Consider the following 22,860-nt stretch of genomic DNA (forward strand, 5'->3'; position numbering starts at 1 on the left):
AAGTTGTCTGTTTTTGTTTTTGGACTACTTCCTCAGTCAAACCCTTTCTTTTTTTTTAAATCTTTATGAAATATTTGTTCAAGATGCATGTCTGTGCACACAGGAACAGATCAGAGAACAAGGTACGTTGGTGATGAGCCCTTCAGAGTGAAGAGAAAATCTGAACGAGAGCACAAGCTATCAGAGGAGGGGTCATAGCTAAGGTGAGTTCAGTATTTTAGGTAAATTTACACAGAGCCCCATTTTGATGAGGAAAAAAACACAAAACCTCTCCTCTTCAAGAAAGAGTCAGGTGTTACAGTTTAATTAGAAGTAAGAGATACCAAACTGCCTTTTGTATCAGTACATTTTGACACTTATAAAAATATCCCAATAGAAGTATTCTCCTAGGTTTTCATTTTGAAAACGCAGTCACTGGGAAAAGGGCATCATTACAGTATGAATCAATATGTTGTCACTGTGGAGCAGCTGGGCTGGACTGTGCTTGTCCCTTTGCATCACCTAATGAGCAAAAGGTCCATAAAGATGCCCTACCTGAGCAATGAAATAGTCCCCTTTATACAGGGGTATCCTTAGGTAGCAAAGAGCCTGCTGTATACAAATCGCTCTGCTCTTGCTTCTCTCACTTCATTCTTCCCTCTTATCCACCCATGTGGAGTTCCTGCAGCAGGAATATATATGTTAAGCTCTTTAGAGTGTAGAAATAGACACTTAATATAATGACTTTATGCATCCCTTTTCCCGGAGCAATAAGGAGAAGGGCTGGATTGCCTTAGGAGAAGCAAAGGACCATACGCAATGAGGGTGAAGTTGCGTGTTAAACTTAGATCATACTAAGGGAATTTAGAATGTGAACATCTGGATGTTAAAGTGAACTACCTCATGCTAAGTGCCTTCTGAGCATCTCAAAGTTCTGCCATTTCAGATGAGGGTTAACCCTGGGCTGCGCTACCTAGCTCATGTTAGCAGTGCTATACCTAGACTGCTGGTGGCCCTGAGCAAACTTTTACTATTGGGCCACCCTTTGCCAGAGATGTTTTTGTTATTGCAAAATGTCTTTAAATAGTTCATTCTCAATTGATAACATTGCCAATTCCATATATGCACAATATTAAAACTTTATTTTTGCAATTGTAATTTTTTTCCCCCCATTTGGGGCCCCTTTCTGTCAGGGCCTCAGGTGACGACCCAGTTTGCTCATGGCTGTGTCCAGGTCTGCATGTCAGGGTAACTTCAGTCTGCTCCTTAGAGAAAAAACCAGCAATTTGTAGTCCTTCAGCATCCCAGGATGCACTACTCTCAGCTCCTCCCATTTCCCTCCCTCGGAGCAGGGATGGAGCCCATGTATCCTGGCTCTCAACCATGCCCCTGCCTGTCAGAGCTGTGTAAACAAAAAATGATATTACCCCTTAACACGTGACTGCTCACAGAACTTTCCACCTCTAATACCATGTCAAAGGGAGCCCATTATCTGCAGATTTAGTATGGTCTACATGTCACGTAGACCTCATGATACTTAACACCATTATCATGTGTGGACAACATGTGGTTTCATGACACATCCAGTGCTATAGTTTATTTTCAGCAGTAGCATAACTTCAGGTGGGCAAGAGGGGCACCAGTGCCAAGTGCTAATGTAGTAGGGGTGCCAGAATTGTGCCACCAACCCTGGGCAGTCCAGCAGCAGAAGCTGCCCCACAGTGTTGCTTTTATAGTAGCGGCTGGGTGCATAAACACAGTGCCAGGGGTGTAGGTTGTAGCCGTGTTGGACTAAAGACAGGCAGACAAGGTTCTTTGGGCGAATCTGATATCTTTTATTAGATCAACTTAAATACAGGTGACCCTTGCCATTCAAGGGGGATACATTCTCATATCCCCCGCAAGTGGTGAAATCCACAAATAAGGCACTGCGTTCATGAACACAGTCGTGCCCCTGGCGGCTAGGTGTGGTGGGGGCATGGCTCTGGTGGCAACAGTAGGAGCATGGTGGCTGAAGCCCAGCAGCAGCAAGCGCAGAGCTCCCAAGGAGCTCCTGGAAGTGTATAAAGTGTATTTAAAATGTGGGTTCAGTATCCCGAACCCATGAATAACAAGGTTTTCCTGTAGTTGGATTTTTTGTTTTCTTAGCTTTCAGTTTTAAAAACCCTTCATCAGGATGATTAACAATCTGCAGTTGGTGCATGGGCAATTTGTGCTACCTTAGTCTGTCTCCCGTGAGACCAATCAGTGACCAGGGGGTCCCCCCACAGCCAATCTTGCCAACTGGAAAGTGGCCATGGCAGTCCCAAAAGTGGTCACAAGACTACCAGAAGTGGCTGCGGTGCCTCATCCAGCACTCCCACTCCCCAACTGGTGCTCTCGGGGGGGCATTGGTGCTCCCGCCTGCCCATCTGCCCGTCACGTAAGTGGCGAATGTGGCCTGTCAGGGGGTGCACCAGCACTCTCAGGGGGTGCATGTGCACCCCCATGCACCCCTACGCATTGCTACTGAGTTGGCGTGTGCTCTTCCTGGATGGAATGAATAGTAAAGTGGCTAGAGGCTTGTACGCATGCAGGGAAGGCAGTCAGTGAAGATGTAAATTGAGGAGTCAGTGGGTGAGATACAGATTGTGGGGGGCAGGGAGGGGGAAGGGGAATGAATGTGGCAGGTAAATAGTGGAGAGGTACCTGGGGAATCAGATGTCAGGCAGGTCATAATGTGTCATAAATCCAATGTCTATATTTAGTCCATGATTTTTTGTATCCAGGTGATTGACGAAGTGATGTTCATAGGCTTGTCTGTGTAAAGTGTTTTGTAAATTCCCTTTGAGGATCAGGACTGAGAGATTGGAGAGAGAGTGGTTTTCTTGTGAGAAATATGCCCCCAATGGTAATTGAGTATTCTTGTCTTTGATAGATTTCTAATATGTGTTCATTCTGGTGTGCAGTTGTTGTTTGAACCATCTGGCCCTGTCCATGCTCTGGCACCACTTACATGCCCTGTCTGTGCCCCCCGAGGTCCTGGCAGAGCTCCAGAGACAGGCAGTGGAGTTTTTCTGGCCAGGATAGCACTGGGTTGCTGTGGAGGTCCTGAGCCTCCCCTTGCGGGAGGACAGCCAGGGCCTGGTTTGCCTCCACAGCCAGGTCTTGATCTTCTGTCTTCAGGCCCTGCAGCAACTGCTATGTGGTGTTGGTAGCTATGCAGCATTGGGCCAACTGGAGCATGCCTTCCTCTGCCAGTTTTAAGGGCTCCGATATGACTGGCAGCTCCTCAGCCTGTGGGGTTTCACCCTGCAGGACCTATGAGAGCTGCCGGAGTTTGACCAGGACCACCGCCAGGCCTGGAAGCTGCTCTCTGCCTCCAGGTCCCCTGCAACACTTGCCCAGGGTTCTGACCTTCTCTTTGAGCCCCTTCTTTGGAACCCCAGTTGGAAATAGTTTCATAGTTTCATAGTAGCTAGAGTCAGAAGGGACCTAGGTAGATCATCTAGTCCGACCCCCTGCCTTAGCAGGAAAGAGCACCGGGGTCAGATGACCCCGGCAAGGTGCTCATCTAACTTCCTTTTAAAAATCCCCAGCCTAGGAGCCTGCACCACTTCCCCTGGAAGCTGGTTCCAGGCCCTAGCCGCCCTGACTGTGAAGTAGCGCCTCCTAATATCTAATCTAAACTTACCCTCCGCCAGCTTGTGACCGTTATTCCTGGTCACTCCTGGCAGCGCACGGGGGAACAGGGACTCCCCCAATACCTGCTGATCCCCCCTGACCAGTTTGTAGCAGGCCACAAGGTCCCCCCTTAACCTTCTCTTGTGGAGGCTAAACAGGTTCAGGTCCCGTAGCCTCTCCTCATAAGGCCTGCCCTGCTGACCCTTGATCATACAAGTGGCCCTTCTCTGAACTCTTTCCATATCGTCCACGTCCCTCTTGAAGTGTGGCGCCCAGAACTGGACGCAGTACTCCAGCTGCGGCCTGACCAGTGCCGCATAGAGGGGGAGGATCACCTCCCTGGACCTGCTCGAGATGCATCTGTGGATGCATGACAGGGTACGGTTGGCCTTCTTGACTGCCTCCCCACACTGCCGGCCCATGTTCATCGTGGAGTCAATGACGACTCCAAGATCCTTTTCCGTCTCCGTGCTGGCAAGAGGGGAGTTCCCCAACCTGTAAGTGTGGTGCCGGTTCTTCCTCCCCATGTGCAACACCTTGCACTTATCAGTGTTAAACCCCATCCTATTCTCATCCGCCCACCGTTGCAACCTGTCAAGGTCAGCTTGCAGCCTATTGCACCCTTCTAGTGCACCCACATCCCCCCACATCTTAGTGTCATCAGCAAACTTGAACAGGGTGCTTTCTACCCCGTCATCCAAGTCACTGATGAAGATGTTGAACAGTGCGGGCCCGAGGACCGAGCCCTGCGGAACCCCACTGCCCACGTCCTTCCAGGTCGAGAAGAACCCATCCACTACCACCCTCTGGGTGCGGCCCCCCAGCCAGTTGGTGACCCATTTGACCGTGTGGGCATCGACACCACAGTCTCCCAGCTTTTTGATGAGGACAGGGTGAGAGACAGTGTCGAAAGCCTTCCGGAAGTCCAGAAAGACTACATCCACAGCAACCCCTGCGTCTAATGATTTGGTGACCTGATCGTAAAAGGCCACCAGGTTGGTCTGACAAGACCTGCCACTGATGAACCCATGTTGGTTGCCCCTGAGCATGCATTCCCCCGCAAGGCCCTCCTGGATGTGTGCCAGGATAATTTTTTCAAAGAGCTTACCCGGGATTGAGGTAAGACTAACTGGCCTGTAATTTCCCGGGTCCTCTTTTTTTCCCTTTTTGAAGATAGGGAGCACATTGGCCCTCTTCCAGTCCTCCGGCACCTCGCCAGAGCACCACGAGTGCTCATAGAGCCACGCCAGGGGTCCCGCAATGACCTCGGCCAGTTTCTGTAGAACCCTAGGGTGAAGATCGTCCGGACCAGCGGACTTGAACACGTCCAGCCTCTCCAGAAGTACCCTAACTAACTCCTCGCTAACCCCTGGCCCAGGCGTGTCTCTCCCGGGGCCCGAGGGGGGCCCAGCAGGGAGGTGGCTGAACTGGTCCCTACTTAGGAAGACAGAGGCAAAGAAATCGTTAAATATGTTAGCTTTGTCATCTGGCGTGATGACTAAGTTGCCCATCGTGTCCTGCAGGGGCCCCACATTACCCGGGACCCTCTTTTTACCCCCTATGTATTTGAAGAAGGACTTCTTATTGTCCTTAATCCGGGAAGCTAGTCCTATCTCCAACTCTGCCTTGGCCCTCCTGACTGCCCCCCTACATCCTCGGGCGACTGTAACATAGTCCTTCTTGGTGATGACCCCATCTCTCCATGTCAATGGCAGAGACACCCCAGTTGTGACAGAGGTGGATTGTGGCTGGTGTCACCCATATTGGACACCTCCTGGTCTACAATAGGCAGGAGTGGATGCACCCTGCTGTCCTGGCCCAGAGCATGGGTCTACCCATGGCACATAGGATCTGCTGTCTGGTCCAGGAGGTGAAATCTGCCCTACCTCCCTTGCCCATGCCCTTGCTTTTGCCCTTGTTGACCAGGTCCCATATGGCGGCAGTCTGCACCCACCCTATGTCCTGCAGCCCACTGGACTTTGTCACAGGACTGGTGCCTCACCTGGCCTCGTAGTGCTCCCCACTCCACCACCTGAGCTGGCTGGAGGACACCATACTGGTGTGCTTTTCCACCATTCATCACCATCACCTCTACATGCTCATGTGCTGCACGATTCATCATGCCACCCTCGTGTCCTACCCAGTCACCAAGTGGTGGGACCTGCTCAGCGAGGGCACGTCTGGAGCACCCCAGTGGCTGAGTCTATACTTCACCCTCATTCCATGAGCTACTGGGGACCTCATCTGGTGGCTCTTCCATGGAGCCATCACCATGGGCATGTATGTGGAGAGCTTCATGGACACACCAGTCTCCTGCCCCTTCTGTGGACAGAAGGAGACCCTGGCGCATGTGACCCTCAAATGGACCAGGCTGCATCCCTTCCACCTCCACCTCCAGAACCTTCTCTTAAGGTTCTGGTTGAATTTCACCCCCACCTTTTTGTTTTGGATCACCCCATCTGTGGCTCCACTAAGTCCCGGGACCTCCTGGTCAACCTCCTCCTGGCCCTAGTCGGGTGGGCCCTGTACTCAGGAAGCAGGCTCTGGCTGGGAAAGTACCCAGAGACTGTAGGGCCACTTTTCTTTCCCTTGTCTGCATGTTTCCGGGTAGAGCACCAGTGGGTAGTGTCCACCCGCTCCTTGGATGCCTTTGAGTACTGGTGGGTGCAGTCCAAGGGGTTCTGCTCAGTGTCCCCCTCTGGAGAACTTAGATTAATGGATTCATAGGTTGTAGAGTCAGAAGGGACCACAATGGATCATCATGTCCAACCCTCTGCCCCTGGCAGGAAAGAGGACTGAGGTCAGATGATCCCAGCCAAGTGACTATCAAGCCTCCTCCTGAAGACCTCCAAGTTAGGTGATAGACCTCCAGGGTAGGTGATACTTCTTTTCACATTTTGACTCTTTTGATCCCCACATCATTCCTACCCTTTTCTTCCTTAGGTGTCCCACAAAAAAAACCAAAAAACAAAAAAAACCAATTGTATCTTTCAAACTTTGGCCTCACACAGTGGGGGCTATTAGTTAACAAGGTGGGCCTTAAGGCCCGTGATCTCTGGAAGATACAAATAGACAGGGCATTTGATGCACTGGATGAAATATATTACATTTCTGGAGGTGCAGCTGTAAGATCCAGGAATGACGATGGTTCTGTTTTGGGTTGTAGTAATTGTAGGGGGTGGTATTGGCAGGTTTTGCATTTCTTGTCATAGACACAATTATGCTGCTATGGGAGCTCCAGCTGGGGTGGGCAGAACATGCTGCAACTGAAACAGCAGCATCTGAGGACTGAGAGTCCCTCCTGTGCTCGCCCCACCAGCTCTCAGAACCCCTGTTCATCAGGTGCTCAGTGGTGCTTCCCAGCCTCCTGTCCTTGTTCTCTAGCAGGGTATTCCCAGGGTACAAACCCTGCTTATTATGCTTCTGATTTTCACCAAGAAATAATAGCTGTAGCCATGGCTTTGATTCAACCTGGGTGCACATCATAGGTTTTGGGGGTTTTTTCTAACTTGGATTATACATCTTTCCTAATCTCTCAGAACTTGCAACTGACTGCTTCAAACTGGCAACTGACTGCTTTGTGTTTGTCCTGACTTCCTATGCCTGAAGAAGGGTGATTGGCCCAACTGGAGCGTGCCTTCCTCTGCCACTTCCAAGGGCTCCAATATGATTGTACTCAAAAGTTTGCTAAGAATTTGTTTCCAGCTGCTGAGTTGGTCTAATAAAAGATATCACCATGCCTGCTTTTGCGTTTGTCTTTACTTTTAAGTATTTCTGGATACATAGTTCCCATTCAACAAGTGCTTTGTTTGACTTAGGGCCATGTATTAGAACAGTGGTTCTCAACCTTTTTGGACCATGGACCAGCAAACCATGGACCGGAAGTGACTGCTGAATGGAAGTGACCTCAGGCCAGAAGTGACCATAGACTGGCAAACTGTAGACCAGCATACTGCAGACTGAAAGTGACTGGAATACTGTGGACTGACAGCCAACCCTTGTTTATACAGAGTATAAGTTGGCTGCCAGTCACTTATGTACTTCCGATCTGGCAGCCAACCCTTCTGCAGACCAGCAGCCAACCCTTCATGGCCCAGTACTGAGCTGTAGCCTGGGGGTTGGGAACCTCTGTATTAGACTAAGCCAAGATAAATAAGTCTTATGTAGCAGACTTCTTCATGGTATGAGGGCTGGGAGTATAGGATGGACATATTAGCAGAAGGTGAAGTACACGAACCTAATAGTACAACGTAGCTGGCTCCTACACATCTTCAACAAGTCAGTTTGCTTTAGGGCATTCACAGAGGTCAAAAGTTTGCTTATGTAGATAAATAACAAGGGACCTTGCTGAATGGCACTCACGTGAATGTGGCATGCAAATTTAAAGCATCTTTGTGGTTTGGTCCTCATCACCCCAGTGTGCTGAAGCCTCAGCAAGTGGGGAAAAGCAATGAGCACTCTAACCTGTGGATGGCAAAGTCCACAGATCTAAAATTTCTCAAACTTCTAACCCCTCGTAGCTTTGCCTTGTGGGAATTATAAGCAATAAAGGCTTAGTCTATAAACCTGAACCCAATGACAAATTAACCTGTTTAAGGAAAATAGTAAGGAAAAGAGGTGAGTCTTTTCACAAATGTAGACTTGAGTTCCAAGTACAAATACAACTCTGAACCAACTTTTAACAACATTGAACTCACTGCAATCTGAAATGTCAACTATGGCTGATCTCATATGCATAATTGGTCATGCTAGACTTCAATCCTACCTTAATTATAGCAAAGCCACTTTGAAGAAAATAATGCTGTATTTAATTTACAATGCTTAGGTGAAATATGAATTTATTTTATGAAAAGATTTGCTAGGGCTTAAAATGAAACCACCAAATAAAGGAAAACACTAGTATTGGGTTAAGGATTAGAATCATATGATTGATAATGAAAAATACATACTGCACTAACAAGCATGTGCAAATTAAGTTCTTTTTTTTCTTCCTAACATAAGCTATAATATTATATTTCACAAAGTGATCCTATCAGAATATTGCATTTTTCCATTAGCAGCATTAAGTTAGGTCTTACTACTAAACCATATACGTCAGTCCTATTTAACAGGATACTACTCCCAGCAGTGCACTCATCAGTGGTATTATTTCAGCTAAATACCAATTTCTTTCATTCAGCTGGGATTTGCACAAGATGCAGTTCTGAATATTAGAATCCATCCTGGGAAACTGTTTATAATGAAGAGCAGCAATCAGTAGACAAATCCCTGCAGTCAAATTGTCTTAAACAAAATAACATTTTTATTTTTTATGGAGCAAATTACATAAAGTGCCAAACATATGGATTTAATGAGTGTGACTTTCCAAAACTATAAACAAGGTTGGGTTTATATTTTTTACAGCACAGTAGATGCAAATTAAATTTGCTTTCAGATGCGCTTCTCAAACCAATGATCTCTGTGTTGTAAAAAAACATAATCCATAATTGGAAGTTCAGTGCTGAAAACAATTAAAGCCTATTGCCATGTTATGCCTAGAGGTACTTGGAACTTGGGGCATTTTTTCCCATGGAAAATGTCTTCTTTAAGCTAATGGAAGGGTTAGAGGTCAATGAAGCCCACTGGTAAGATACACACACAAGAAAGTCTCATTAGAGACATTCTGGGCTAGTATATATAAATATTTAGCTGGATGATTTTCAGATTGGTTGAACTAAGTTGATATAACATCACATAGATACTAGTAATGGCTAACCTAACAAAATAGGTGCTAGCTGAGTGCCCAAGCATTTCCAGTGAGTTTTACAGGATGCATCATGGAAATGCACAAGCTACAATCCAAATGAAAACAGAGGATGGCAAGTCATCAGTTGATACTACCACATGCCACTGCCACTCCTGATGAGGCTGGTCTCTGGTGGGTATGAAAAAATGTTTCAGGAGGGTGGTGACTCAGTAAAATCAAGATAGAAACATGGTATAAAAGGGCAAACCATAAGTTCAGAACAGGGAACCCACAAAACCAGACAGTTATAACTTCCCAGTGTAAGAACTATAGTAACATTCCAGATGATTTACATACCAAAGGAGCCCGTTATCAACTACGTGAGCCAGAGGCAAAAAAAAAAAAAGAAGAAGAATATGCCGCTACCCTCGACCTATTGTCCCAGTTATTCCAAATGCTACTAAAGATGAGGTAGGAGACATCCTTGGGTAAAAAAAAAGTTCACAGCCAAATGTCAATCTATTTTTGTTTTCCTGGATGAAGAGCAGGTATCGGCAATTATGCTAAGCCTGTGTGCCTGGGCCAAAAAGAAAAGTTCTCTATTTTCTTCACCATATAGGTAGACACAAAGGCACTTTTTTCCCCCCAGTAGAGGTAAATGCAATGGGATAAATGTTTTGGCTGGGTCTCTGGGTATGGTATAGCTCCTCAAAACCCCAAGGTATGTAATCCCTTCACAAGCTAGGAAGGTTTTATCCCATGCACAGAAAATATTGCAAAAAAGACATACATGCACCACCAAGGCCTTTGATTTCTGTGAATGCCCTTAAGCAAACTCACTCATTGAAAAGGTGTAGGAGCCAGCTACAGCGTACTATTAGGTTTGTGTGGTTCATCTTCTGGTGATACGTCCATCCTTCCATCACATCTACACATGACATTAGGTCACCATAGCAATGCACTACAGTGATGTAGCTCATTGCTCTGTCAACGTAGCATCAGTGGGCACAAACCGTGACACTTACATGACATTGCTGCATGATGAGCTACCTCAATATAGCACATGAGAACAGCAATGTAGCTGCTAAAAATAACTGCACCACTGAGACAGCACAGTACTAAAGCAAGTACTAAATGATGGTGCAGTAACTATCACATCATTTGGGGGGGTGGGGGCACACACAGATGTACCCAGAAACCAGGAAACCTACAGAGAAAAAATCCCACATTTACTACTCTTTCCCTCTGCCACCTAAATTATGACCCTTAAGAACCTGCCTCGTAAGGCTTTTTTCAACATACCTGAAAAATTGTGGGATAGATCATTTCCCCCAAAGCATATCAATATACAATGCAATCAGCTTAAAATTGCCCAGAATAACTATGTCTGGTTGCATAAATAAAGCCCATTCATTTTCCTACCTCTAGGTATGACTTACACCCTGAAGAAGCATTTTTATCTTTCAGTATAATTAAAAACCACTAAACAGTACTTCAGTTCATCATTTGCAACATCACTAATAGATCCAGTTTGCTCTCCGTGAACTGATGATTATGGATAATATTTCTCTAAAGAAAAGTCATTCATATCAGAAGCACATCCCAGAGTAAATTTAATTTGTATCTTATGTGCTGTAAATATAAACACTGCACTGGAAAGGTTTGTCTTGTTTATGCTTTTATGAAGACATATTCATTAAACCTGTATGTTATGCAGTTTATGGCATTCACTTCAAAAGGGAATGTTGCACATTTGGTTTAGTCTATATGACTATAGAGACTTGCCTGCTGGTTTTCTTTTCATTATTAACAATTACTCTGACATCTTCACTCCATCATGCTTACAGTCTGTTCTGTATCCTACACCTAAAATAGAAATAAGTCCTCCTTCCTATATTTCAGAGACCTCTTTGCTGGGGTACAACCCACCCATTACAAATGTGATACACTTGCTGTGATCTTACAACTTTACCTCTATTTATTCAGTTATTCTCTTGTTAATAAATAAAGAACAACCTAGTTTATAAACCTAGCTTATTCTTTGTGTACAGAATAAGCTGATGCACAAATAGAAAAGTGAGGTATCTCAGATATATTGGACTGTGATTCAGTTTTCAATGACAGCCGGGTAGCTGTGGAAGTGCATACTCTGGGCAACAGCTCCTGGTGCTTTCAAAGGCTTAATGATTATAGGATACTGGAACTATAGAGAATAACATGTGCTACTATGCTCTATCTGAAAAAGGTTGGTTTGTGGAATTGTATGGCCTGTGTCACACAGGAAGTCAGACTAAAGTACCATAGTGATCTCATGTGGCCGTTGAGAGGTAAAGCTGTCTGGAAATTCCAAAAAAAATTGTGGATACAAATTTAGTCTTTATCAGAATCAAAATACTCTGAATACATGTGATTTCACTGGCATGGAATTTCATAGATTTCATAGACATCAGGGCTGGAAGGGACCTCGGGAGATCATCGAGTCCAGACCCCTGCCCAGAGGGCAGGAAGTCAGCTGGAGTTATAGGATCCCAGCAAGATAAGCATCCAATTTACTCTTGAAGGTGTTCAATGTAGGTGCTTGAACTACCTCTGATGGCAGACTGTTCCAGACCTTGGGGGCTCAGACAGTAAAGAAATTCTTCCTTATGTCCAGCCTGAAACGGTCTTGCAGGAGTTTGTGACCATTCGACCTCGTCATCCCTTGCGGCGTTCTGGTGAATTTAGGAAAGATCGTATAAATTATAAAGCTCAATAGCATTCTAGGCCTGTTGTCTTTTTATGCTGCTCTTGAGGGGGAGAATCAGGACTTGAAGAAAGGCATTTGATTCCCAAAGGTTTATTCAGCAAATCTCTCCAACCTATAGAGTTGGTCCGATAAAAGAGATTTCGGCCGTAGACTATAATGGGGAATCACTAAAATACCTATAAATTTGTTATTTTTTAGTAGATTTGGATGAAAATATCAGAAATGGTAGCCCGTTCTGAGGGCATGAAGCTTGATAAGTTTCAAGGAGATAGGTGCAGGTAGTTCTGGGAAACTGCACCTCAAGTTGCTGATAAGCAAAATGGGTTATGTGTGACTGTTTGTGTGTTAAGGCTCAGCAGGATGAAAAGTGCAGGTATGGTAACCCATGAAGCCTGCCAGGTTTCAAGGAGATAGGTGCAGGGTTTCTGGGAAACTGCACTTCAAGCTTCTGAAAGCGAAACTTGTGATGCGTGACTGTATGTGTTAAGGCGCAGCAGGTTGAAAACAGCAGGGATGTGTGTAGGGCACGAGCCAGGTTGTGACTGTTGCCCCGGTGCATTCTATCCCCTGACGTTAGTTTGTGAGAGGGAGAGGTGGACTCATAAATATTCCAGAAAATTTTATTTGATCTCTTACTTACGCACCACCGGTGTGGATGTGGCTGCACAAGCAATTACACTTGGATCTGTCCCGGTTAGAGCGAGGGATGAACGAACAAAAAACAAAATGATGGATCCAAGATCGAATATGAACATGCGAGATATGAACTAGTGACGAGATACAAATGAGTGCACAAACAATTGCCTATGGTTCCGGAGGCAGGAGAGGCCATGGGAAGCTGGCCAGGCCTACCCACTGAGCGGTGAATGCTCTGGCTTCTAGCTGGGTGGAAACTCAATCCTAGCTTTTATAGGCCAGATGACAAGCCCAATTTCAAGCCCCAATTGCTCACATTTCCGCACTAAAATATTTGTGGGGTTTTTCCACAGGGGACAGGGTTTCCCCAGCACATGGCCACGGCCATGCAGCAAGCCAAATAGGGGCTTTCCAGATTGTGAGGAGAGTGCTGATGGCATCTGTTGCTGGGCAAAGCAGGCAGAGTCCAGCTTGAGTGTGACAGGATGGTAGCCCGTAATAGGGGGTCTTCCCAGTGCTCAGGCAGAAACAGCTCACAAAAGGGTCAGAAAGGTTGCAAAGAAAGGCTTATATGCTGTTTCTACATCCCTCCCCCAGAGCACTGTGATTGGAAGGGGACTCAGGGAAAGATTACAGTCACTGGTCAGGTACAGATGTCAGTTTTTCCCACCCTGCTCCCTCTCCCTCTTCTCAGTTTCTGTTCCCCTGAAAGACTGCCTTCTGAATCTCCTAATCTCCAAATCTTTTCCCAAGTCTTTTCCGAATCAATTTAGAGTCTCAGAATTGATTCAGAGGGGGCTTTTTTACTGTCTAGATTTGATTTGGATTCAGTGAGTTGGCCTTCGAATTGGGCTGAATCTTCACTGAATCAAATCAGTGAACAAAGCTTTGCACATCCCTGAAACACATGTAACCCTTCTGCTGGCACTGGTCAGCAGCAAAAAGAGCTGGGTTCATATTTTGAGGTATCTCATAAATTATTCCAGTGGCTTGAGTCCTAACCCAGAAATCTGGGAACACTAAGTTTGCTGGGGTGTGCTGTATAATCAACTCTCACCCCACCCCCCAAAGCAATGTAAACTCAAACACCCACATTTATTATAGAGATTAATAAACAAAGAAAATATTAACTATAATTTAAAAACACTATTAACTACAAAGCCTATGTGTGGCACACTCTTGGGTGGGGGGAGGGGGGCTTTACTCATATGCAGGCAATCTGGGACTGGAGGTTCCACCCCTATACCTGCCCTTCAGTAATGGGCTGGAGGGAGGGGATAACACAAGAGAGTCCTCTAAGTTGCTCCTTGGTTTCATTGCACCAAGGGAGCTGCTTGAGAGCATGGTTCCTTCTGTATTGCAAGGGACTCCATTGCTCCTGGAGAAATGGTAGAGTTCCAATCTTTGCTCCCACAGAAAAGTGGGGGGTGGGGAGAGAAGGGAAGTGACTGCATCTCCAAACAGCATGCACACACCCCAAAAATTCTGGCCTGGATTATATGGCCTGCTAAAACAAAAGTGCAGAAAAAACTCCCAAAGGAGCCAGGTTGATTAATGGCTACAGCTTGCCCAACCACAGAGCCTATCTAGAGAAAAGGACCATCAAAAGAAATGAAGACTACCCTCTAGACTTGGGCTGCAGGTAGTTTGGGTCCACAGCTCCATGGGGCGAAGAAAGTTGCAAACCTCAACCCTGGTCCAAAGCTGGCAGGATTAGAAACACTCCAGTTTCAACCCTGTTGGATTAGAAACTCTCTTGTTTCAACTGCCACGCCTAATTCCTGGCCAGCCAACCCAAGGAACCAACATTCTCTTCCCAAGATTAATCTCTTAAAACCTCAATGTAACGGGGAAAGAAAAAGAGAAGAGAGAAGTTCCTAGACACCGGAACAATTCTCCCTCTTGCAACCTCTTTCTCCTCTACCCGAGTTTCCCTTTTTGCTATCTGCAAATTCCTTCTCCCTTGGAGGAGACTTTACTCTTCAGCAGCCCCTAGTAGCTAATGGCATCCTGGGCAGCATCAGCAGGAGTGTTGCCAGCAGATCAAAGGAAGTAATTATTCCCCTTCTATTCAGCACTGGGGAGGCTACATCTAGAGTCCTGTGTTCAGTTTTGGGCCCCCACTACAGAAAGGGTGTGGACAAATTGGAGCAAGTCCAGTGGAGAGGGTGAGGGACAAAAAAAAAAATGGTTTGGGCTGGGAGACATGACTTGTGAGGAAAGACTGAGGGAACTGCGCTTATTTAGTCTAGAGAAAAGAAGATGGAGGGGGAACTTAATAGCAGCCTTCAGCTACCTGAAGCGGGGTTCAAAAGAGGATGGAGCTGGACTGTTCTCAGTGGCAGTAGATGACAGATAAATGGTTGCAAGTTTCAGCAAGGGGAGTTTAAGTTAGATATTAGGAAGAATTTTCTCACTGGGAGGGTAGTAAAGCACTGGAACAGGTTACCCTGAGAGGTGGTGGAAGCTCCATCCTTGGAGGTTTTCAAAAGCCAGATAGACAAAGCTTTGGCTGGGATGATGTATTTGGGGCTGGCCCTGCTTCGAGCAGTGGGGTTGGACTAGATGTCACTCCCTGAGGTCCCTACTAACCCTGATTTTCTATGATTCTTTGATTCTAAGAGAGGAAGTGAGATGGGAATAGAACTTAAGTCTTCTGGATCCTTATGTACCTTATCTTCTGGGACATGTTGTTCCCACCTAGATAAACAGCTTGTGACCTGCTATACCAGCCTGAGAAAAGTGTGCATCTCATCCAAGCAAGTCAAGCCCTTTTTTTTTCTTTTCTTTTGGCCTTGCTGATCTGAGGCACAGGTGACTTTCTTTGATTATATATACATGAAGTATCAAGATGATGTGACTATGCAGCAGGATTGATCTGTGTTAGTAAGTTTTAAAGTTAAATATCTCCCTCTTCTAAAAACATAAAAATGGAATCCCCTCAGTCTGTTATTTTCTGAAAGCAATGGACCTTCAAAGCAGAATTCTTCTCTAATAAGCAAATTGTATCAATTGGATTTAACCTCTTTAGTGCTAAAGTGTATATATACATCAACATGTTTTGCGCTTTTTTGTTGTCTTTCAATCCTGGGTCTCTGAAGGGCTTTACAAAACTGGTAGTATTGCTGCCCACATTTAAAGCAAGAGAAGATGAAGCAAAGATAGTCGGGAACCTGTTTTATGAACTGTTTTCCCAATAAAAGATGCCATTTCAGTGAAACAGAATGCTAGCTCATTATCAGCCATCAGTGTCCTCTTCTGATGTTTTCTAGCTGCAACTATTTTATTTTTTTAATCAAGTCATCAATTTATGTTAAAAATTGAGTACATTTAGACCATGGAAAAGGTTAACAAGAAGAAAGGTAAGATCAGCATGTATTCTTTAAGAAAAATGAACGTGGTTATTCACTCAAATTTTTGTTTCTTTCTCTTCATTTTCTCATTGTTGATTAGCAGTCTGGAAACATTGTAATATTTCACCTTTTTATTCATTTGTGGAATGGAAAATTTTGACACTGCAAAATTTCGTAGGAGGTGGAAAAACATTTCTTTTTCAGCTCTGAAATCTGAAATTCATCAAGTTTGCATTAAAAAAATACTTCTAGTAGAACTACTTGTGCTGTTCAGGAAAGATGGTAAGATTACATCCTCTTGTTTGTTAACATTTAGGAATCACATGGAAGTATGGTATTATTTCTCTCTCTTTTCTTTTTTTTTCTTTTTTTTTTTTGTCAAAATACCAGTTAGCAGTTCTATTCAGAAACCAAAATTTCCATTTAATAGAAAACAAATTCAAAATTTCCTGGGAAATGAAATGAAACAAACAAGCACGCACGTGCACCTTTTGGGTCAATACAACTACGTTGTTTTAATGGAATTATATTGCGTTTACTTTGTAATTATGTAACATAATGTGCACTTCAAAATGTAATGTCATTTTGCAATAGAAAATGAAAATATCCCAGTCTGAAAAATGTCAAAATATAACATAATCAAAATGGCTAGGCTTGATTCTTTAAAAGTAAAAGAAAAAAGAAAATGTCAATTTCAAAGAAATATAGGGCTGGAAGGTACCTGAACAAGTCACCTAATCTTTCCTATTGCTTTACTTCAATATTAAATGACACCATACATCTTGGAGGAACTTTTCCTTAAAAACATCCAGTGAGGAGTATTCTTCAACCTCCACATAGTCCTATGGAAAGTTTTGATTCTGATTAAATGAAATATCCTGAGAGATAAAAAACAAAACCTGTTCTGATAGAAACTTTATAAACATTGCTACCAATTAAGGGCACAACAGAAATGAAATACTGGCCTTGGAGTGAGTGGGATTTCTCTGTGCTTGAAGTTAGGCATATGATTAAGTATCTTGTTAGATCAGTTCACCAATCTACTGTCAATCTGAGATCAGCATGTCAGGTCAGAACCTCAGCTTTCATGGCTTTACTATGATAAGGTCATTTGAGGCTCTGATCCATCTGTTTTCTTATGAAAAACTTTTTTAATGGAACCCCTGTCATGTAGCTGTGATTTGAGCAATGATGCCACTCACACGTGCATGCCCAAGACTGAATCTCTGAGAATGGGACAGGTGCACTCTTGACAAATACAAAAAAAAAAATATTCATACTTTTTCGGCACTTGATGACTGCAAAGCAAGAACAAGTGGACGGGATGTGTTTCAATAGCAGTGCACCCGATCATCAACCAAAGAGGGCCATACTCACGCTCTCATTCTGTCTCCAGCCCTGTTTTCTCATAGCCATGACCTGTGCAGTCCTTCCTTTGCAGTGGGCCAGGGGGAGTGGAGCATGCCCTGCTACACTTAGCTTAGCCTATAGCCAAATGGCTCTGTCATTCCCTTGGGAGGTGGTGGCTGTAGGTTGGACTCCTCTGAACTTAAGGAGAATATTTAACCTAGGTGTCCTACATATTAAGTGAGAACTTTGATCATTTGGTTTTATAACTGGATGGCACCACCTGTGAAAACAGTCACAAATAACCAAGTCATCAATGTGTGTTAGGCATGCTCTAAACATGGGTTTCTAATGGGAAGTAAGCAGAAGAATGCTTTACTCCTTAGCTACCGTCATTGGGTAATGGGCACCAAGTTGTTCATAGTGAGATAGTTGTATTCAAGGCCAAAAACAGTATTCGAGGAACCCAAGGTATTTTGAGTCAAATGAGGAAGTACCTTGTGAGTATAGGTACTCTCACAATGAGGCTGCAGGTATGATGTGGGTGCTAAAGGGGAAAAGAAGTAGATATCATTTATGAAGTTAGGCATATACTTTCTATTTAAGTACTGCTTTAGGTTCCTAAGTCTCTTGTCAGGTCCATGTTGAAGTGTGGTCATGGACCTATGTAAGGATATCCTGCAGAGACACTTCTATTTTGCCCTTCATAATGTATAATTTATGTGAAAGAGACAGATTTAAATGGTATATAGAGAGCCTTTTATTAACACTACAGACACATTATACTGTAATGTTTTTAATACAGGATGAGTCAGGTATTTTACTTTCATTATGCCTCTTAGAAAGCCATTAGAGCTGATGCTAGAACTTTTATGAAACAGGAGTACCCTTATGGACCAGCTTGGTACACAAAAGTGACATACTGCACCATTTTTTTTTTTTTTTTGAAAAGGTAATTCTAAATGTAATGCACTACTGGCTCTGAGTCTTAATTCACTCTAATATATACACCTGGTCTAATATCCAGGTAATAATGCATGGGTAATCAAGTATTTTAAGAAACATCCCCCTTTCTTTAGTTGAAGGTTTTTTGTTTTGTTCTGTTTTTATGGGGACAATGGCCATGTCTGTATGAGATGCTGACTGTGTAGCAGCTTGTTACTACTGTGCAATAGCTCACTACTATTGTGCAGTAGCATTGTGCAGCATGAACCATGATGTGACGCTGCTGCACAGTAGGAACGAGCTACTGTGCAGTCAGCATCACTATGAAGCTGTGTAGGGACACTACTGCGTAGTAACACCGGTTACTGTGCAGTCATTTAGTATTTGGGTATGCAAGTACTAAATGACTGCGGAGTAACAACTGTACAGTCAGTGTCTGGTGTAGGTGCGGCTAGTCAGTGTATTATTTGTAAAATCTGTGTAGCATTATTTCCCTGTTTAATTTAATAGAAAAGGTGCCATCAAGTTTTCATCTTCTGTACAAATAGTCACTTGAAGTTCAGTCCAGCTACCATTATGATTTATATGAGCAAGTCATGGAATATATGTACTTCACTTGTAGCAATTACCAGGTTCAGGAAGTAGGCATACAAGAATGAAAACTAAACAATATACTTTATTGTGGAGCAATAGCTGAAGACCCTTGGTCTCGCTCTATCTCTCACTGACCACCAGCTACTACTTAACTGAGGGAGTATGTACCAAATCCCAACTTTTCTAAATTAGGGAGTATCTCTAAATCATAACTTATCTCTACAAGCACCATGTAAATTTTAGTACTCAGAAGGATTGTTTGGGGTTTTTTTCCTACAAGAACTGTTATCTTGTGGTTTTTGCATTAATCTTTATCACATTGAATTTAATTTCTACCTTCTATGAAAAGAAACTCTCTAGCCTCTAGTCAGTGATCACTCTCTACAGTATACTTAAATAAATGCATATTAAAATCATGTCTATTCATTAACATTGCTGGGAGCAATTAATCTAAAAAGCTTTATATGCAGTTTGCGGAACTAAAAGTAACAGGCAAAATATTTTGGGGGGGAAATATCAGTAGTTTTAAAGTTATGAATCAGATATTTGATTAATAATTTGAACATCTGTCAAGTGCCTGGAATTAGCCTCTGTCTGGCAAAGGTGCCTCAAATACCATATTAATGCTAATTGTGATCTGAACACAAACTCTAAAAATCTTACTTTGTTATCTATTTAAAAATATATGACCATTGTCTATTGTCAAATTATCCATTAGTTTATAGACAAACTAATGACCACAGTTCTGTTAGTGGGTTTTGGGTTTTTTTGTACATTTGATGGTGACAAATATATGTTTTACAAATCAAATGAATGATACTCCCTAAGACTTAATAATCCAAGTTAGGACAAGAACAAGAGGGACGCGTCCACACATGCAAGCATGTGCACTTGCAGCAGCTCAAATAGAAGCAGTGCAAATTTAAATTTGAGCTGTGGCTTTTTGCCTCAGTGAACATGCTCAGACATGCACTTTGGTGTGGAGCAAATTGTGCCACTTGTAGCAAAATAACCCTGCCTGGCTCCTTCTGGATCTGCAGCTGGGGCGAGCCAGAGCCCAGGGCCAGCACCTCTGCTATCCCCAGCAGTATAAAAAAACTTCCCTGTCCTGGCCCCAGCAGTACAAAAACCTGTCCTGACCAGCAGCTCAGGGTTACTTGACCTCAGGAGCTTCTGGGACCCGGCCAATTGGTTTCTGGGGACACTAGCCCTTGTGTCAGCTGGACTGCTAAGGCAGCATGCCAAATTCACTTTTTAAAATACCCCAAAATCCACATTCTTCCAAAATTAGAACAAGAGAGAGAGAGAAAGGAGGATTGATCAGATGGGAAATATTTTATTGTTATATTTACAATGTTAAAGAAATTTGGAAGCCTATCAGTGTCTCTAGCATCATAATAAAATAAATCCTACATCTATATATTTTAATATTTGCTTTAGGCTTCCTTATCACATGCTGGGTGTGTGATGGGGGGATGTGGGGTTTGCAGGGGGGGTTGGAATGGGGGGGATGTGGGTGGCAGTGGAGGGATGTGGGGGGATGTGAGTCAGTGTGTGATTGATTTGGTGGGGGGGGACTGCGGGTGCGGGGGCTGCTTAGGAAGGGTGGGCCCTTGCATGAATGCTGCATGCCTCTGGTGGCTGGTGGGGCATGGCAGGGCTGGTGGTGGTGGGAGCATGGTGGCAGTGGTAAGCGGGGAGCTCCCACAGATGCCGCCAGCACTGTCGGCAGTGAGGGGAGGGGTGGTGAGTGGCAAGCACCCACAGACACCACCGGCAGCAACAGAAGTGCCCAGCAACAATCACTAACTGCCCTCAGACACCACTGATGGCAGGGCGTGGCAAGCAGCAACTGCCTACAGGTACCACCAACAGTGTCAGCAGGACCTTTTTTGAGAGGGTGTACCACCATGCTCAGGGAGTGCACGTGCACTCCTGTAACAGGAGTGCCACTTTCGGAGCCTCGCTGGCCGTGCGGCTCTGGCCTCCTGTAATGGGCCGATCCCCCATCTACTCTCGCCTGACACGTCTTGATCTTGCTCATAATTGATGAAGGGTTTAAACTAGTGGGAAGCTGCCCATTTTTGTGCGCCCCAATGACAGGGGGCGCCGTCTGTGGCTCCTTTTCCTCCCCTGCACTGCAGCCCAAGCCTCACAGATGGTGTTGGTGTGATCTCTCTAGGGCCATGCTTGCCTTCGGGGCTCCTTGATGCCCCTTCTCACTCTCAGGGCCCCTCACTGCTCATTTTCCTGCTCTTCTCCAGCCTCTGGAGGCTAGAGATGAACAGGAGCACAAGTAGGAGGCTGGAGAGAATAGGAGAATGAACAGGAGTCTCATTCCCCCCACCCCCATTGGTTCCCCCAGCTCCCCGTTCATTTCCCCCATCCACCTTTTATTCCTCCTGCCCCATTTGTTCCCTCTGCTCCCCACATATTCCCCTGCTCCCCAATTACTCCCCCTTCCCCCTGTTCATTCCCCCTACTCTCTGTTCATTCTCCCAGCCTCCCCACATTCATTGGAAGTAGCAAAGAATGACCAGGAAGCTGGAGAAAGCAGGGTAAGTCTCCAGCTTACCTCCAGCCCCCTGCTTCTTCCCCTGCTTGTCTCCAGGCTTGGGAGGGAGCAGGAGGCTGGAGACTGCCCCAGAGGCATTCCCCTGAAGTCCTCTGCTCTCGTGAGGCTGGAGACAGCAGGGGAAGAAGCAGAGGGTTGGAGACAGTCCGGGAGGCATTCCCCTGCTGCCTCCAGCCTCCTGCTTCTTCCCCTGCTTGTCAGGCAGGGGAAGGCACCATGCTTCAGGAGTGGGGAAAGGGCCAGTCATAGAAGACTGAGCCTCCAGTTGCCTCAGGGCATGGTCTGGGACCATGCCCTGACCCAGTTTATTCCCCCAGGTTTTTTGTTTGACCCCTGAATATCCAGGGGTCTAATTTTCTCCCTGCACTGCAAACTTGCAGTGTGGGGAACATTTTTTCATTCCTGCACATGCCTCTTGTCCTGTCTCAGAGGGGTTTGAGACAGGGCAAGAGGCACGTGCGCGCACATCTGGACGCATCCCAAGAGATCAAATCATGGACCTAGGGGAGACAACTGAGGGTGAAAATTTTCATCCTGATGAGTAATGCAAATTTCTGAATGCTTATAAACAATGCTGTATGTCTTCCTGGATGAGACTTGCTTTTCAAAACCAAATATTTCTTCTAAAAACATCCTGCATTTTAAATTTATATTTAAAAAATGAAAAAAAGAGCTCTTATACACTGTGACAGGGCACTAAGTCTACTCTGTCACATGACCCCCCCAAAAAAAGAAGAAACAAAACTTATTGGGGTGGTGAGCCTGGATAGAGAGAAAAGTCATGGCAATCCTGGGCAAGTGAAAAGATGTGCCCAGATCTTAATTAAAGCAATCAGCTGGAGAACCAGAAAGGCAGTGAATGGAATGGAAGCAGCAGTCATAGATGATCAGTGCAGGAGTTTAAAAGAAAGCCAAACAGGCAGTTGGCTCTCCTCCAGTGAAGGGAGCAGCATGCAGGGGAGCTTGGCAGAGCCATGACCCACAGAGACCAAGTGTGTCCCACAGACTTACCTGAAGAGCCAAGATGACAAGAAAACACTTGCAGCTGAACCCATATGCTTGAATCAGATGACAGTGGGGCTTCATCCCAAGGACCTACAGAAGGAAGGAGGAGAAGTGGACCTGAATTGTGAGTTTGGGCCCGAGGCCTGAGACAACCCTTCCTTGAAGGCTAAGAGAAAAGAGAGGAACTTTATAACTTTATATTATGGAAAGGGACCAGAGGGCTGTGGCCAGAGACCAGCTGCCTAAATTTCATGCGAGACAGTGTAGGGAATTGGTTTTCCACAAATGAGAC

General features: G+C 44.9%; 1 long non-coding RNA gene across 1 annotated transcript in view; it reads right to left on the reverse strand.

Moving 5' to 3' along the window:
• The window catches only part of LOC149867970 (uncharacterized), a 93,925-nt gene extending 71,267 nt beyond the window's left edge, over window positions 1-22,658 (reverse strand). Inside the window, exon 1 of the long non-coding RNA XR_016440939.1 lies at window positions 22,575-22,658. This is a non-coding gene — a long non-coding RNA (uncharacterized LOC149867970). The remainder of the gene's footprint in view (window positions 1-22,574) is intronic.
• Between the last annotated feature and the right edge of the window lie 202 nt (window positions 22,659-22,860).

The sequence above is a fragment of the Crocodylus siamensis genome, chromosome 3, assembly GCF_052110815.1.
Source record: "Crocodylus siamensis isolate JL-2025a chromosome 3, ASM5211081v1, whole genome shotgun sequence".
Classification (NCBI taxonomy): domain Eukaryota; kingdom Metazoa; phylum Chordata; order Crocodylia; family Crocodylidae; genus Crocodylus; species Crocodylus siamensis.